We start from the raw sequence: 15,926 nt of genomic DNA, 5'->3' as shown, positions 1-15,926 counted from the left end.
GATGATACTTAGGCCAGAATTCAGAAAAAAACATGTAATAGAGTTTGTGCCTCATTTTTTTGGATACTCAAAAAGAAATGCCATGAAAAGATAAAATTTCAGGAAAAAAATGGGTTATTAATAATGAAGTATTTTCATTATTTAGTTAATTAGTTTATAGTTCTTTAGCAGAATAATTAGCTGAGCTTCAGTTAAGCCTGTAAATGCCTAACACTTCTGGAAAGCAATTAATCTTTCTGAAACTTCGAAATTCCAGGATAAAGTTTTCCACAGCAAAAACTTAGGTTTCTAATATGTTTGGAGGAAAATACAGTAGTGTGTAGCCACTGTGCTGTGATTACAGCCTATATAACCATGAGAAATCATTCTTCCCTCTATTCAAAGTTTGTGCCTCATGTTTCTCTGTATCATGGAAAGGGTTTTTTGACCTGTACCAGGAGTCTGATGATGGAAAACTTGCTCATCAAAGTGTTATGGCAACAGAGGGCACAAGAAATTGCCTCTGTTGATATTTGGAGATGCAAAATTCTTCTGTGCAAAGGGCAAGTTCTATTAGGGTGGGCTGCTCCACTACTTGTTGCCATTCCTCAGGATAGGCATGGAAAATGACATTCAAAAATTGCCAAGAGTTGCAAAAGCTGTCATTTTTAACAGCAGACGTGTATCAACAGGAGATGTTGTAGTGTAAGTAGTTACCTGCCACATGAGTGACCTTCAGTTTAATATGCGGTTGTCTGGGTTGATTTTATCTTACAGTATGTTATTGAACAGAAAAGCAAGATGAGCCAAAACCCCCTTATTGTTCTTGAATGCTGCAAGGCTCCTTATGCGAACAAGAGGACCAGGAGGTGACTCTATAAAAAGAATATTTAGCTGCATTTTTAGATCATCTGCCAGATTCTAATCTCTGTAGGCATAGAAACAGGGTGGTTTTTTTTTTTCCTTTGACAGCCACGCATCTGAAATTAGAGTTTAACTCCTACAGTTGTCAAAATAGATTTTCTGTGGTGTCAGAGCTTTTTCTAGCATCAAAAGAATATCCAGTTTATGTTTCATCCCTGTCTTATGAAGCCTTAGGTTGGATTTTTGTATAGGCTGATTTCTCATCTTCAGTTAAAAGAGCAGGTGCAACTTTCTATGTCCTCAATTATTATAATTTCTCCTTAAGGAAACAGAGTTTAAAAGCAGTTAGTTTAGATGATGCATGCCATTGGACATTATGTCTGTACAATTACCCAGCTGTAATATGTTTGTTGTCAGTCAAGGGCTGGTACTCTGATATCTTTTTACCAAATATCAACCTTAAGACCACCGAGGCAGCTGAAATCTGCTGGGTTAAGGCAGATCAGAATGTAGATTTCTATAAAAAGAGGATATACTGCTCAGCCAGGAGAAATTTCTAGAGGTGGTCCAGTGAATTTATAAACTGAATATGGGTGAGGAAAGTTTCAAACCTTCAACAATTTTTGATAGAATCACAGGATCTTTGACTTCCCCTCTCCCCTGCCCTTCACTATTTCCCATTTCTTAACAAAATACATCTTAGAAATACACATAAAGTTGATTTTAAAATGAATTAAAAAAAATAAAAGAAAATAAAATAATATAAAATATATAAAATAAAATATATGAATATATATAAAATATATAAATAAAATATAAAATAAAATAAATACTATTAACCAGCCCAGCTAAGATACTGCTAAACACTTTACTCTCAGCATAAATTTTGTCCCATGAAAAGAAAAAGCAGTAGTTTTGTCAATTCCTATTTGGGACTGTGCTATATGTATGATGTGGTTGGTAGCCAGACGGATGCTATAGAGAGGAAAGGTCAAATGAAGATATTACAGGAAATAAAAAAATTCCTATCTGTCTGAAATGAAAATTTTTGACAACAATGGTCTTTTAAAAATGTGAGGATACACCAGACATGATGTAACTACAAGTATGAAAACAGCTTCGGCCAAGTAGGAAGAGCTTTTACTTAGTGTCTTTAACTGACCACTAGAAAATTATATTCTTCAGTTGCTTTTAATTTCCTGGCCATCTTTTCTTTTCCACAGTAAAAATTGGAGTGTTGGGATTTCTTATTTCCTTCACTGTAGGTAATTGAAATTTATGCATCAAATTAAACTCACCTCCCACATTGGGAGTCCATCCGTTTGAGATGCTACTCTAGAAAATTAATTTTCTATTTTAGAGGAAGAAGAGCAGGTAGAGATCTTGGTCATCCTGTCTGTTATCCTGCTTCAAAGCGGGATCAACTGTACTTTTTTCATCTCTGACAGATGAGTACATAACTGCTCGTAAAGATCTCCAGTTATGAAGTCTTTGCAGCATCCTCAGGGAAATCTAGCCTGAGCTTAATTGTTCTTACAATTAGAAAGATTTTCCTCATATCTAACCTAAATCTCCGTAGCTGTAAGTTAAGCTCATTAATTCTTGTGGTATCCCAAGTAAAAACAGTGAACAGATTCTTTCTTCCCTTTTAGTCCACTAAGACTATTATCAAATCTCTCTGTCTCCATTTTTTCTGTGGGCTAAGCATCAACGGTCTATTTAAACTGTTCTTGTAGGACAAATTTAAGACCTTTGATCATTCTTTTTTCGGTCTTGCTATTTTTAAAATTATTTTTGCAAATTCTCCAACTTTTTATTGAAAAGCACTGCTGAAAACAGATGCAATATTTCAGGTGATATCTAGATGAACTGTTATTTCTGGAACATAACACGCTTTTATGCCTCCCAGGAAATTGTTCCCTTTCTTGTAAGGGCATGACATTTACTGAGTCATAAACAACTTATGATCTGCTATAACCTTCTGATCAAGTCTTCAGGGTTCCTAGTTAGCTGACTATTCACTACATTTTCTATGTGCATCTAAATTTCTTCGTGCCTTCACTTCTCTAGATTACTTTTCCAATTCATCATACTTTTCTGGGGAAGTTTTGGGGGGAGTTTGTTTTGTTTGGACTACTTTTGTGTTCTTGTAGAACTTCCTGCACTCCTGCATCTTCACAACTAAAGTTGTACTCTCTATAATTCTGTTACTGAAACCATCAAATAGCAGGAGAACCAGTGCAGTCAGTGAAGGAATGGGACTTCATGCTCCCTCTCTCATGGTGGATGCCTAACAAATGTAGAAAATGGTTTTCCATCCTATTAGCACTGCATCAATATCAGACTAATGTAGTTCACAGGGCTTCCTGTTTGGTGGCTGTTGTTTTGTTTGTGGGTTTTTTTGGTTGGGGTTTGGTTTTTGTTTTTTTAAGCTTGCCCATGAGGATGTGGCAACAAGCTTTACTAGTATTGGGATGCTTAACATCTCTCTTTTTCTTCTTCATATTTTTTTTTTTCTGCTTTTTCATTTGCCTGTCACCTTGTTATAGAAAGAAATTAAATGTATTTCTGGTGACTACTTCTTGCCAATTATCTTCTGACTTTTTCTCATTATCTAGAAGTTTACAATTAGTTTGATTGTTTGTCTCAATATTTTTCCAGAACAGTAATTGGACTTCTCCGTAACTATCTGATGCTTATTTTCTCCTCCTGTTTTTCAGATACAGATAGGCACAACATTTCCCTTTTCTCCCTGTCTAATACTTTGACATTGTAATGAGTTATAAATGATAATTAATTTTGACATTCACTCAGTCAGATCTCTAATGAAATAAATCCACCCTAGCTGTTTTGAAAGTATTTCACTTATTTAAATAGCACCAGATTGTTCTTTTGATATTTTAGAGAGATTCTGTTTTGCCCTGATTCATTGGTCTTAACTGTACTGGCAGCCTGCTTGCAGTTACATCACTAGTGCAGACTGAAGCATAAGAGAGATTAAACTTTTTGGCCTTCCACGTTTTCCTCTTTCTTGATTTTCTTCTCAATACAATAGCAGATCAGTAGCTTTTTTTCCCTTCCACTTTGTGTGTATGTGTCCCTCTTATTACTAAGACAGTTTCAGAATTATTTCCATTAGCTCTTATGATCCTTGGTACTTGTGCCTGTCTGCTCTTGGGTTTTGTACTTTGTGTATGCACTTTTGCTGTTCTTTTCTACTTGTCTTTGGTAAGCAAAAGCATTTTATAATTTCTGCCCTTTGAAGTCAATAAATAAATCTGTGGGTTAGGGAAGTGACATTCTGACAATCTCGTTTCACCTGCACAGTCAGATAATCTGACTTTAACTGCCATTTTTAGTAAAGGAACTCCTGGTTCTCCTTTATCTCTACATTTTTTTCCTCGTCAACTGTACATTTGTCAGCTGTAGATCTGCCTGTTGGAGGTCTGGCAATTCTTTATGCTTATTCAAAGCATATTGAATTCTGCTTTTATGAAGTCTTTGGTTTTATTTAGTGATATTCTCTCTTCCCTTTCTACATGATTGTCAACTGTTATCTCATGGTGACGCTTCTGGGTAAATAGCAGAGGGTTCCTATCACTGCAGAATGAGGATACTGAGGAACTAATCTGCACTATCACAGGCAACTGGAAACCTATTTGGGCTTCAGGGACATGTGTGAACTAAGTGATTTCTGAAGGAAAGGGAAAAGGGTCTGGGAAGGATGTATCCTACAGGCGAATTTAGGCAATGCATGTGGTATGCCAGAGGTTAAATCCTGTAATCTGTTAATATCATCAAACTAAAAAGATATAGAAGCTTTATATTGTGGTTTGTTTGGGAGATTCTTTTGATTATTTTTCTTTTCTTTATATCTATATTTATTTAATTTTATTTCAACCCCTCCTTCATAGCAGCTTTAAATGTTTCATTTAGCTGCGTTTTCCCCTCTTTGGCTGTGGAACATGAGTCTTCTGAGGCTACTACTGAGTTGGTTTTATATCATATATTGTATATGATATACCCTACAAAAGAAGGATTAAGAGAATCTATTAAAATAATATCCACTCCTATGAGCAAAAAACAGTGAGTGTGACTGAGAATTATATTACTGATTTACACATGTGTTAAAGTGTGTGGGTTTATTTTGTTTGTTTAAGATATTAGTGTTGATTACTGTTACCTATGACCTGACATCAGGTTATCTAATAGAAGCTAGTATCATATGTTACAGAGAAACTTTTTCAAAGTCCAGAGGCAAAAGCAGGACTGACGTTTTCACTTTAAGAAGCCTTTCATTTTGTTATGTTGCTAACAAAAGGCTATACACACTGATTTTCCATTTATAAGTGCATAATTTAAATTTTCTTGTCTCAGAACAATTGCATTCTCTTTCCCATTGATGTTTCTGTAAGACAATGTCAAATTAGATGGTTACATGACCTGGCAAAATTACTATTGAGAGTTCACTGAGAATACACCGATTTTGACCATTATTTGTAGTTTTTAGAGGACACAGTAGAGGATGTCCATAAAAGCTGCAGATTCATGTCATAGGAGTATGGGTTTTTTTCAGTGTTTTATGTGAACCAAATATTAAATGTATTTGTCCCATGAAATATAATTCAAAAAGGTCTCTGCTGGAGAATGTCTATTTGTTCTTCCACCTTTTATTTCTTGCCTGCATCTGCCAATGTGTATCTACTTATTTAAGTGATGGAGAATTCCAGAAAGGACTAAGACATTATTTTCTGAATCATTTACATGTAGTAAATACAATTAGCAAAGTTGGTGAATTTGCTAGATAAGCCAGGTACTTCATATATTTGATTGCTACACATAGGAAGAGAGGAGAATGGCATGTAATATTTACCCCTAGCTTCTCTGCACTAAGAAATTGTAAGAAATCTTCTAATTTTAATTCCACAATGATATCTAGCATGTAATGTTTTTTTCTGAGCACAATGTACTATATAATCTTAAGATCAATAAATTTTCTGTTTTCTACTAAGGTGCTATGTGCATCAAAACACATGGCAAAAATGGATTTTATGCATATTTTAGATGCCTGCTATACCTTTCCTAGTGAACTAGATTATAAACATCTGAAAACGATCACTGAGCATAACTGGGAAGATCAGCTGTAATAGAAATGCACCATCTAGAGTGACTTTATGAGCATAAAATATTAAGAAACTATCTGTGTCAGATAATAAGTTAATAACACCTTTTGCTAATGCACTCATGCTTTTGTCTGCTGCTGCCACATCACTTTTTGCTTTACCTAACATAGCTTTAGTATAGATGTTAGTGCTTTGGAACATACTTATATAATTCACAATGAGAATTTTATTTCTTATACTTGTTTTTGGCGAGGATAGATTCATCAAGGTGCATTGAGACGAACTTGCAATGTATCCAGCACAGTGCTCTGAATCCCTCTACTGACAGTAACTTAGTCTAGTTTCAAAGAATATGCAACTTTGCGCATACTATATGCTAAAAAAAGTGACTGCAAAAAATACTGTAGTGCCATCTCCTTTAGCTTGGATATCCTTAATAAAGTGGTAAAATTGTCCCCAATTAGCCATTTAAAAAAGAAAACAAACCAAAAGTAACTATATTCCAAAATTGGTTCTTGAAATGAGTAGAAACTAACTTGCAACATTTTAGGACATTGAGGTCAGACATACTAGCTGTTCTTAAGCAGCAACAGAAACTACACTTCCAAAGCTTCATAAATTTCCAACCACTGTAACAATTATGACACATTATTCTAGTGAGGTCAGCCAGTAGTGAGCACCAAGAAGAGCAAATCTACAATGAAAAGCAATTGGTATTGAGGACCTGAAATCTACGCTTTGTTTATTTCTGAGCTTTTAGTTCAGGATAGTTTTAGTCTGGTACCATGGACTTCATGCCCATGAGCAAGTGAACTACACCAAGTGCTGTCTCAGAGCTTGTGTGTTATGAAATGTGACCTGCATCAAGTATAAGTCCTTGATGTCCATACCTGCTCTGCTATGTGAGCAGAGGTTGTGTGGGCAACTGGGAGACTTGCCTCAGAAGTCCTGGTGCAAACTGAAATGCTGATGCTCTCATTGAATGTTGTAAGAAATGTCAAGAAATGTTGTTTTCCTGGAATTGTTATCTCCTACTTGGAAAATGAGTTGAATTAGATTATTATAATACTTGCTGTTAGGTGTTTCTGTTTTTCTGAAAGAGCTTTTTAAACTGCCTATTCTCTAGAGAGAATGTTAATTCCTGGAGACGTTCAGGACTTGTATGGACACAGTCTCTGCCAGCCTGCTGTAGCTGCACTGGCTTTGCATGGGGATTTGGACTAGAGACCTCTGGAGATCCCTTCCAATTTTCTGTGGTTCTGGGCATCACAATCCAAATACAGTTTATTCACATCTTTGCCTTCATAAGTTAAACTGGAATTTGGACGACTGGCATATCTCAAAAAGCCTTTAGAATTAAATATTTAGGAAGGTTACTCAGTCAAAAAGCTGAAGAGTTTTAGGCATTTTTAAAACCTGGACAAACCTCAACTCCTAGACCTTGGCAGTCTGTCTATGCAATTCTGAACTTATCTTTTAAACTGGCCAGCAGCTCATCGAATGAATTCTAAAGGGCATAAGTAGTTATAAGCCAAAAAATAAAAAATGAGCTAGAATGTGCTCATAACCATATTAATAAATGCGTATGTCACGTGGTGATGAGTCCCAGAAGGAGATGGACATGGAAAACCGAATTGTCTAATCTTTGTATATTCACTTCATCCTTTTATATGCTTGATTAATATCTACACAGCTACTTGCTGTATATATGTACTTAATTTTTATGGGGTTTTTTTAGTAAAATGCTGTAAAATATGTCAATAGCATTGTATAAATTCAGCAAGGTTGTATACCTTTCCATAGAAGTTTTCTAATCTGTTGTAGACACACAAGATTTTTTTCCCTCCAAAATTAAATAAACATTTAATTAAACAAAGATTTTTCCCTTCAAAATGGAGTCTGCGAATATCTAATCCCATAGCTACAATTTCTCAACCTTCCTCCTCTTCTATGAGATGTTGCTATGGTTATTACCCTGCTGGGTAGTGAAACGCAGTAATTTGTTTAGCAATTCCTCTCTTCCTCAATACTGTACACATATATAGGAGGCTTGCATTTACTAAGTGCTTCAGTGTGACAAGTACACTGTTTTTTTACAAATCCTTCTAATCTGAGTCATGGTTTGTAAAGCACATATATTTTGGGTTAGTAACTGAAATTCTTATCCAGTAAAAATAATTTTCTCTGGTAGCAAGAACAAGTTTATAGAAGGCTGTTGCAAGCACTTTTCATCTCTCTGCGGAAAATTAGATGCCCCTTTTCTTTGACAGAAGGGACAGCAGATATGTGTGATATCTTTTTGAATTTGTAGGACATTATTAGCTAGATAGCAAAATAATCAGAAGCTTGAAAGAAACTTGGGTCATAATCAAGGTTTGGTTAAGAGCAGGAGAATTGTACTGAGGTCTGTTTAAGAAAAATGGTGTGAATAAGAATATTCTTGTTGCATCTGTTATGTTTTGGTATGATCTGACTTGTTTCAAATTTTAAAGCAACAACAAGATTTGCAAGGTTTTCTTTGAAGAAGGCATGCATCTTCCAAATTGCACCGTATTTGTACGCCACTTAGTTTATAGGCTTGTTGAAACAGTTGGGCTGCATTGAACACAAAATATTTGAAAATGTAAATGATGGTTTTATCATGGGAAAACAGACAAAAAGTTCAGGTTTTACTTGATAGATGGCGGGGGTTTAAGGGACCCAGCTGCAAAGATGCTGAATGTGATCCTTATATGAAGTAAAGAAGGTTCTGCATTGCAGAAGTTGATTTTGAGGCTTAAAAGGGCAAAGTGCAAGGAACTGATATTTAATATTTAATAAAAAGATGCCAGGAAATAGGCTGCAGGTTAAACAAGGGTGGGTTTTATTTAGGTAGAAAACCCAATAGATCAATGTTTGAAAAATATAGCAGAAGAAATTGGGAGGACTCATTTCTGGTTTGGTTTTGTTTGTTTTGTTTTGTTTTGTTTTTTTCCTTTTTCTTTTACCCTGTCCCTCAGAAATTCACAGGACACCAGGCTCAATGCCATCTTATCAACACTGGACGGAAGTAGATGCTTTTTGCAACCATTTTTCAAGACAGGGAAAGTATTTGCACCTGATAAAAAGGCATAGGCTAATTAGGCTTTTTGCTGGAGGCAAGTGGGAGGAGATTCCTATCTGGACGTAGCAGCAAGTTGGAAGGTGTTAGACACTTTTGGGATTTAGCAAGGTACTGTGCATCATCAGCTCCAGTATCTTGTTACTGTTTCCGTTCCTTTTCATGTTACAGAAATTCTGTATTCTCTTGCCCAACCTCTGGCTATAGGACCAGGCAGTGCTTTTCTTTCAATATGCAGATGTCAGTTTTTGACTACTTAAAGCTGGAATATGCCTACTAAATATCTCCTATGCCACTTTAACAGGTCACAAAGTGGTTATTCTGCTCTGGATTCTTCTTAATTTCATTCAGTCTTGCCATAATGTTTCAAGAGATAGAAATTCCACCTCTTCTTTTGGGAGAGTATTTGTTCTGTAATTAATCCCAAAGTCAGTTTGGTTCTTCATATTATTCAAACTGGATATTCTTTATTAAACTGCCAGCCATTCTTGCTTTGTATGCTCAGCAGAAGACATTAGATTTGATGGTCCATGGTCATTCTTGCAGCTTTTTGTATGCTATAGCAGCTACCTCCTCAAATGATGTCAGGTGTACTCTGATAGACTTCCTTCTATACTGTTGCTCCTCACTGTTCACTGACACTTACAGGATGGAAAAACTCTGGAGCCCATTTTCAACAAAGTCTTCTGTTCATTTTTATATGATGAAATAAGTGTTTTATTGCAATTGTCTGGAATTTTCTTCATTCAGCCTTGCAGGGAAAGTACATCTGTCAAATGTACCTGTCTTTCTGTACTGAACTGTCAAAAATTGATGCATAACTCCCAGAGTATAGAGAAGTTGTTTTCAGCACCTTGACTTTTCCTTTCTTTCTTTCTTTGTTTGCCTCCCAGTCACACAGTAAACTCACAGTAGGCTGACTTCTCACTCCTTACTCACGTTTCCTACACTGAGGTGTTTCTGTATTTCCACTTCATCCACACTGGCTTAAGACCATGAGATTTTCCCCCAGGTTTGTCCATACTTACTGTAATGGGCAGAATGTTACAGAATGGGAAGTTTTGTGGCAGTTTGCTTAGTATGACACATTTTGAAATTGCATCAGTTTCCATTATTTGATTTTTCTGAAAGTCTTTTATTGCCATCTTCCCTGTGCCTTCCCAATCTCCTTCCTCATTTTTCCTCAACCAAAAAGGTCACTATATTAATAGTTTAAACATGGATATGTATCCTTGAAGGTAAGGAGTCCAGGGAATAAGCTCAAGTGAATGGCAGAGTTTAGAATATGATGTGCAACCTTTCGATTTTTTGCTAAGTAGGAAGGGTGCTGAAGATTATTCCAAAATATTAATAGTAATAGTCATAAGAAGAAAAAAGCTTCACTACAATCAACCAATTATAATTATGTTGACATATGTTATATGTTGATGTTGAAGTTATAATGATGTTGATGATTACAATCACCAGATTATAATTGTGTTGATGTAATGTCATATGATGTTTTATGTTCATGTTGAAATTGTAATTGTGTTGATGATTAAAACCAACAAATTAAAATTATGTTGTTTTTAAGCCGGATCAGATTTCTCATGGCCTTGCACACTTGAGTTTAGAATATCTCCAAGGGTAGAGATTCTCCTATTCCACTCTACTTCAGCCCCCGTACCTTACCGTAGATTGTTCTAGAAAGCAATACAGCCCTTTCCTGTTTCCTTCTCCCTGGATGTTGTCTATCTTCTCCAGGTTGAAAAAATAACTCAGTCTCTCTTTGTACATGATGTGCAGCAGCCCCTGGCTATGCTGGTAGCTCTCCACTGGAATAGTCTGGTTGGACAACGTCTTTCTTGTACCTGAGACCTCACATGCGGCCTGTCTCATTGCTTGGACTCATGTATGTCCATTTTGCTCAAACATAACTCTATCATGCACAGTAATTCACTTTCCCAGAGTCTGACACCCAGGAGACCTGCTGGGTAGACCTTCTTATTTAAGACTGAGACATTAATCCTCATTGAGTCCTTTCTGTATCCCTCACCACTGCAGCCTCCATCTCATTGAGCAGTGATGTCACATGTTCCTTGGGTTTTCCCTTTGCTGCTACTGTAATAGTAGAAGCCCTTCACTGCCCTTCGCATCCCTTCACAATCATGTTTCTCCATGCTTTGTGTATGTTGAGAGGATTTGGCCTCATAGCAGCATAACTGGGAGTAACAGCACAGAATGATTTGCTCCCTATGTTAGTTAGAACTGACCTCCAAAGGATTGCGTGTCAGCCCAGGCAATGAGCAGTTCCTGCTGGCTGGTGCAGAGGAACTAGTGTGTGCATTAATGAAGGGGATCATGTCAGATAATACAGTAATGTAAGACTTGTGATCAAAATCCAGAAAACTCTTGAGTTGTTTTCTCTAAAATGAATTTCCCCCTTGGCAGACTGCCTTAGGGGGTGTGTGTGCAAACTAAAATACCGGTTTACAGCTGTAAACTCTGGATACTGAGGTAGAGTAACTCCTTCTTTTTCAGCAATATAACATTAAAAGCTCATTTCATCTGTTCTTTTGACAACTGTGTCTTAATGACCCAGAAAAGAAGTATCCAAGCAAAAATATAGTAGGACTTTAAAACCCTAAAGGAATTCAGTCACTAAATTGTCTACAATTATTTGACACCCACACATGCTGGCTTAATGTATTACACTGTTGACAACTTCACCGGCAGTTGCACAATAAAATCACTGAGCAAAGCATGGAAATTTTATTTGTTACTCTTTTATGTGGGGAAGAAAATTTAATAAATGTTTTGTGAATACAATTATTTTGTATTAACTCTATTTACATTTACATGTATAATTTGAAAAGAAACTATTAAACTCAGCAGTAAGAAGTGAGAAAAAAATATATATACTTACGCTAGTTAAGTAGAGCTGTGAACTGAACTTCATCATGAAAGTAGCAGTACAGAAATGGAGAGAAAATGCCAGTGCAATGTTTTACAATTTCAGCATTCTCATTTTTTCTAAGGACCAAATCTGTTTTGTTCACTCCCCAGTGAAAAATTATGATAAATTTGGTTTTTCCATGTAAAGGCTGGATCCTTTAGCCTCAATTTAGAAAATAATGATTAATGGAAGAATGGTATCTTATGAACTTGTAAAGTTACATTTTAAACTGAGGGGTTTTTCACTTTTTTTTAATGATAAAGATTAAACAAACTTTGATTACAGTGACCTTGTGTTCTTAAATCTTACTGTACAAACAAGAAAAGCTTTAGACCAGAATGAATGTAAAAACTGTTGGAGAGAGTCTTCACATTGTATTTTTGGCTTCTCAGAATTGCGACAGATCAAGTGAGGAAACCTGTTTTAGGTTTGGGTAGCTCTTAAAAACACAGACATTCTAGATGCTGTGGAGAAACATCAGTCACTTCAGGGAAATCTTGCTGAAGATCACAGAAATCTGTCAACATGAAATGAATTTTGAAATGAATTGAAAACTTTTTCTTTGACTATCTTTATACATTGAAGGAATAGGAATTGCCATAAATCTAAGGTGTAACAAATTTCTGCTAGTTGGTGTTGGGCAAGTTAATATTATGCCTCAGTTTCCCTATCCATAAACAGGGATAATGATTCTTATCTCCTGTAAATTACTTTGGGAACTTTTGATTATGAAAGTTGAATATGATTATTCATTATGTTTGCTTGCTATGAATATTCTAGTGAATGTGTTTTGCAAGGGGATGATTAATTTTCAGCAAATATCAGAGACTTGAGAAAATGAGTTTATATCCTCATAAATATAAATGTTCTGTTTCATATATTGAAGAAATGTGACATATTTGTATTCCATACAAATGAAGCCAGTATTCTCAAATGAGGAATGCTGAGCCCACATGTGTTAATCACATGTTCTTTCATGCCAAGAGCTATCAAACTTCTATCATGCCAAAAGGGAATGATTCTGAGTGAGGAGTGTATATATATTTTTAGACAAAAGTAAGCAAGAGATGTAGATATAATTAATAATTTAGTAAGTTATCATTATTTCCACGTGTTACAGTGGTAAAACGTGTGACGTTTACAAGTTTTAAATACACAAAGAGTTATTTTATCAGTCAGTTGGCGTGGTATGACATCAGTCATGACTATCCTGTGCATGCCACGAATGTCATTCTAGTGTATCTGAAGGAATAACACTATTTAATAGGTATGTATTTCAGAAAGTCCTGGAACATCAACATTTGGAAATCTGTGGTTTGCTTTTATAGGTTTTTCCAGTGGTTAGTCACCCTGGCTGTGAAGAACATTTGCCTCACAGCTGAGTTATTCTGTCTTGCTAGTGTTGCTCCCTACTTTCTCTCCATGAAGCTGCTTAGATAATAGAATCACATAACAGTAGAGATCCCATTTAGATAGGCTAAATACCTTTGTCTACCAATAAGATGACACATTTTTCGAACCTTAATATCATATTTGTGATGTATTTACACTTTCCCTCTAATTTCTCAGCTCTCTTTAAAGCTGTGATTACCAGATGCTGTAGTCATTTGGACTGTAGCATTGCCTTGTTCTTATTCTTTACTCTTCATTCTTTGTCATGTATTGAATTGGGGTTTATTTTTGTTTGTAACGAGCATCATGACAGAGAACATGAGTTAACTTTCCACTTATTCTGTACTTCCTTGTCAGAATTGCAGCTTTTTGGCCTTCTGTCTGCCATTCCCTTGATAGGACCTGTATTCTGTGCTCCTCAGCCTATAATTCTGCTCTCTATTTGTTTCAGTGCAACTTACTTGAGACTTAAAGTGTTTCCATATGGCTTCTGTCACTGTGTCATCCACAATTTTTATTAGGAGTGTTTGTGTCCAACTGTGCCATCAAAACAATTCTTACTTTGTTGATTCTTTTCCTCCTGCATCCCTCTCTTTAACAACCACACTGCGATCTAGCAGAATCTTTACCAAGGAACAACTTCTGTGTGTGTATATCTTAAAAAAACAAAAACAACGAACAAAACAAAACCACGATGTTTAGTTTAGTTCATAACTAAAAACAAAACAACCCCAAACTAGTTCCTAGTAGAAATAATTAAATCTAATTAAATATATGCATAGGCAGATGAAAATGAGTACCAATACAGTTATCTTCATCTTTCTATTGAAAAGCAACATGTAGGCCATATCTTTTTAATTGTTTGTAAACCATACTTGCATAGGTTTAACTGAATGCAATTTTACTTCACTTCAAGGACCAGGAGTTAAGAAGCAAGTGAGAGCAAGAGGGATTCGTCTCCATTTGTGTATGAAGCAAAACCATTTGACTTCTTTATTATAGCTTTGATCTCTATGTCCAGGAATCTGGGAGCAAAATAGCAGGACAGGTCAGAAATGAGCTATATCAGCAGAGACGCTTTTGGGGTTAGTCCTGAATTTAGTTGCTGGTATTACTAAATAGCTCTTTTCATCAGCAATGAACATTCAGCCATCCCTAGAAAGACAAATGTAAAGCTGTCTGTAATTCCTGTAAAGAAGTTTTGATTTCTAGTGATGAAACAGCAGAGGCATCGCTGATATATGGGGAACAGAAACCAGGGAAAGGTTCCAGGTAGTCTGAAACAAATAAAGCAGTAACAGAAGAATGTTGATGCAAAATTACTGTAGCTCTACAAAAAAAAAGTTATTTTCATTTACAGGCACTTAATTGAATAATCATTGCCCTGTGGGCAGGCTACAGGTCAACAAACACTTACTCCAACCCTGTCTAACAGTCAGGGATTAGTTTGGACATTCAAGACAAATTAAGAAAAACAACCAAACCCAACCCAGCAAAAGGAAGCCAACAGACCGAAGAGCTTTATAATTTTGTCAACTCTTATTTTTTTCAGAGGTGTGAATAGATATTGAATTGTGCCTGAAATGTATGATTGTTTTGTCACTCCTGCTGCACCAAGGGATTGTTTTTTTGGCAGTTATTGTTAAATAAAAACTGCCAGTGAAAGAGTTGAGCTGGAGGAACATATTTGAAAGATTCCTGCACAAGTCAAACTCGCTTAGCCCCTTAATCCCTTACATTGGCAGTTGAATCCAAGAGACGTGTAGTAGTGCACAGAGGAGCTATAAACAAACAAAGCTTGAAGCTCTTGGCACCTTAAAAAACTTGCTTCTTTCTCGTAAACACATTGCAATAAAACAATAGCTACTGAGCATTAGTGGAGAAAGAAATCAGCCATGAGAAACTTGAACTAGGTGGCCTTCCAATTGTGGGGGTAAAGCACCAAGAAAAAGGTTGAGATAAATACTGTCTGAGGTTTTTGAGGACTTATTAATAAAACACAGTGGTAGAACACATGCAGAAAATGAAACCGGTTGATCATTTGAATGGTAGAATATTTGTCTTACACACAGAGACACTGCAATTTAAATAGCTTGCTTTGATTACACATTATACTACCACTGCCTTACCACCTTTTCTTAGCCCATAATTGCTCACATTCTGCAACCTTTTTGCTACGGAATATGGGAAAGAATTAAATAAAATTAGATGTCACATTTTTAAAGTGCAGTGATGACAGCAAGGATTCATTCTCATAATTAAGAACATTTCACTGTGAATAGTTTGAGTATCCTGTTAAAAATGCAATGTGAAGAACTTTTGTGCTGACTTAATGAGGCATATGCCTAAAAATGAAAAAGTAGCAATTGAAATTGTTAAGTTTTAGTGGATTGAAACTCTACTACATTAGAAACATTACAGTCCTGTAAAATACAGACCAAGGTAGAAATACTATGTAAAACAGATGGCAAATGAACAAATTAAAATTCTTCGGCTGGCTCCTTTATATATGTAAAAGGTATTTATTGGTGGG

The sequence above is a fragment of the Nesoenas mayeri genome (assembly GCF_963082525.1).
Source record: "Nesoenas mayeri genome assembly, chromosome: 15".
In the NCBI taxonomy this organism is placed as follows: domain Eukaryota; kingdom Metazoa; phylum Chordata; class Aves; order Columbiformes; family Columbidae; genus Nesoenas; species Nesoenas mayeri.
The sequence above is the reverse complement of the archived record's forward strand: the minus strand, read 5'-3'. Positions refer to the sequence as shown.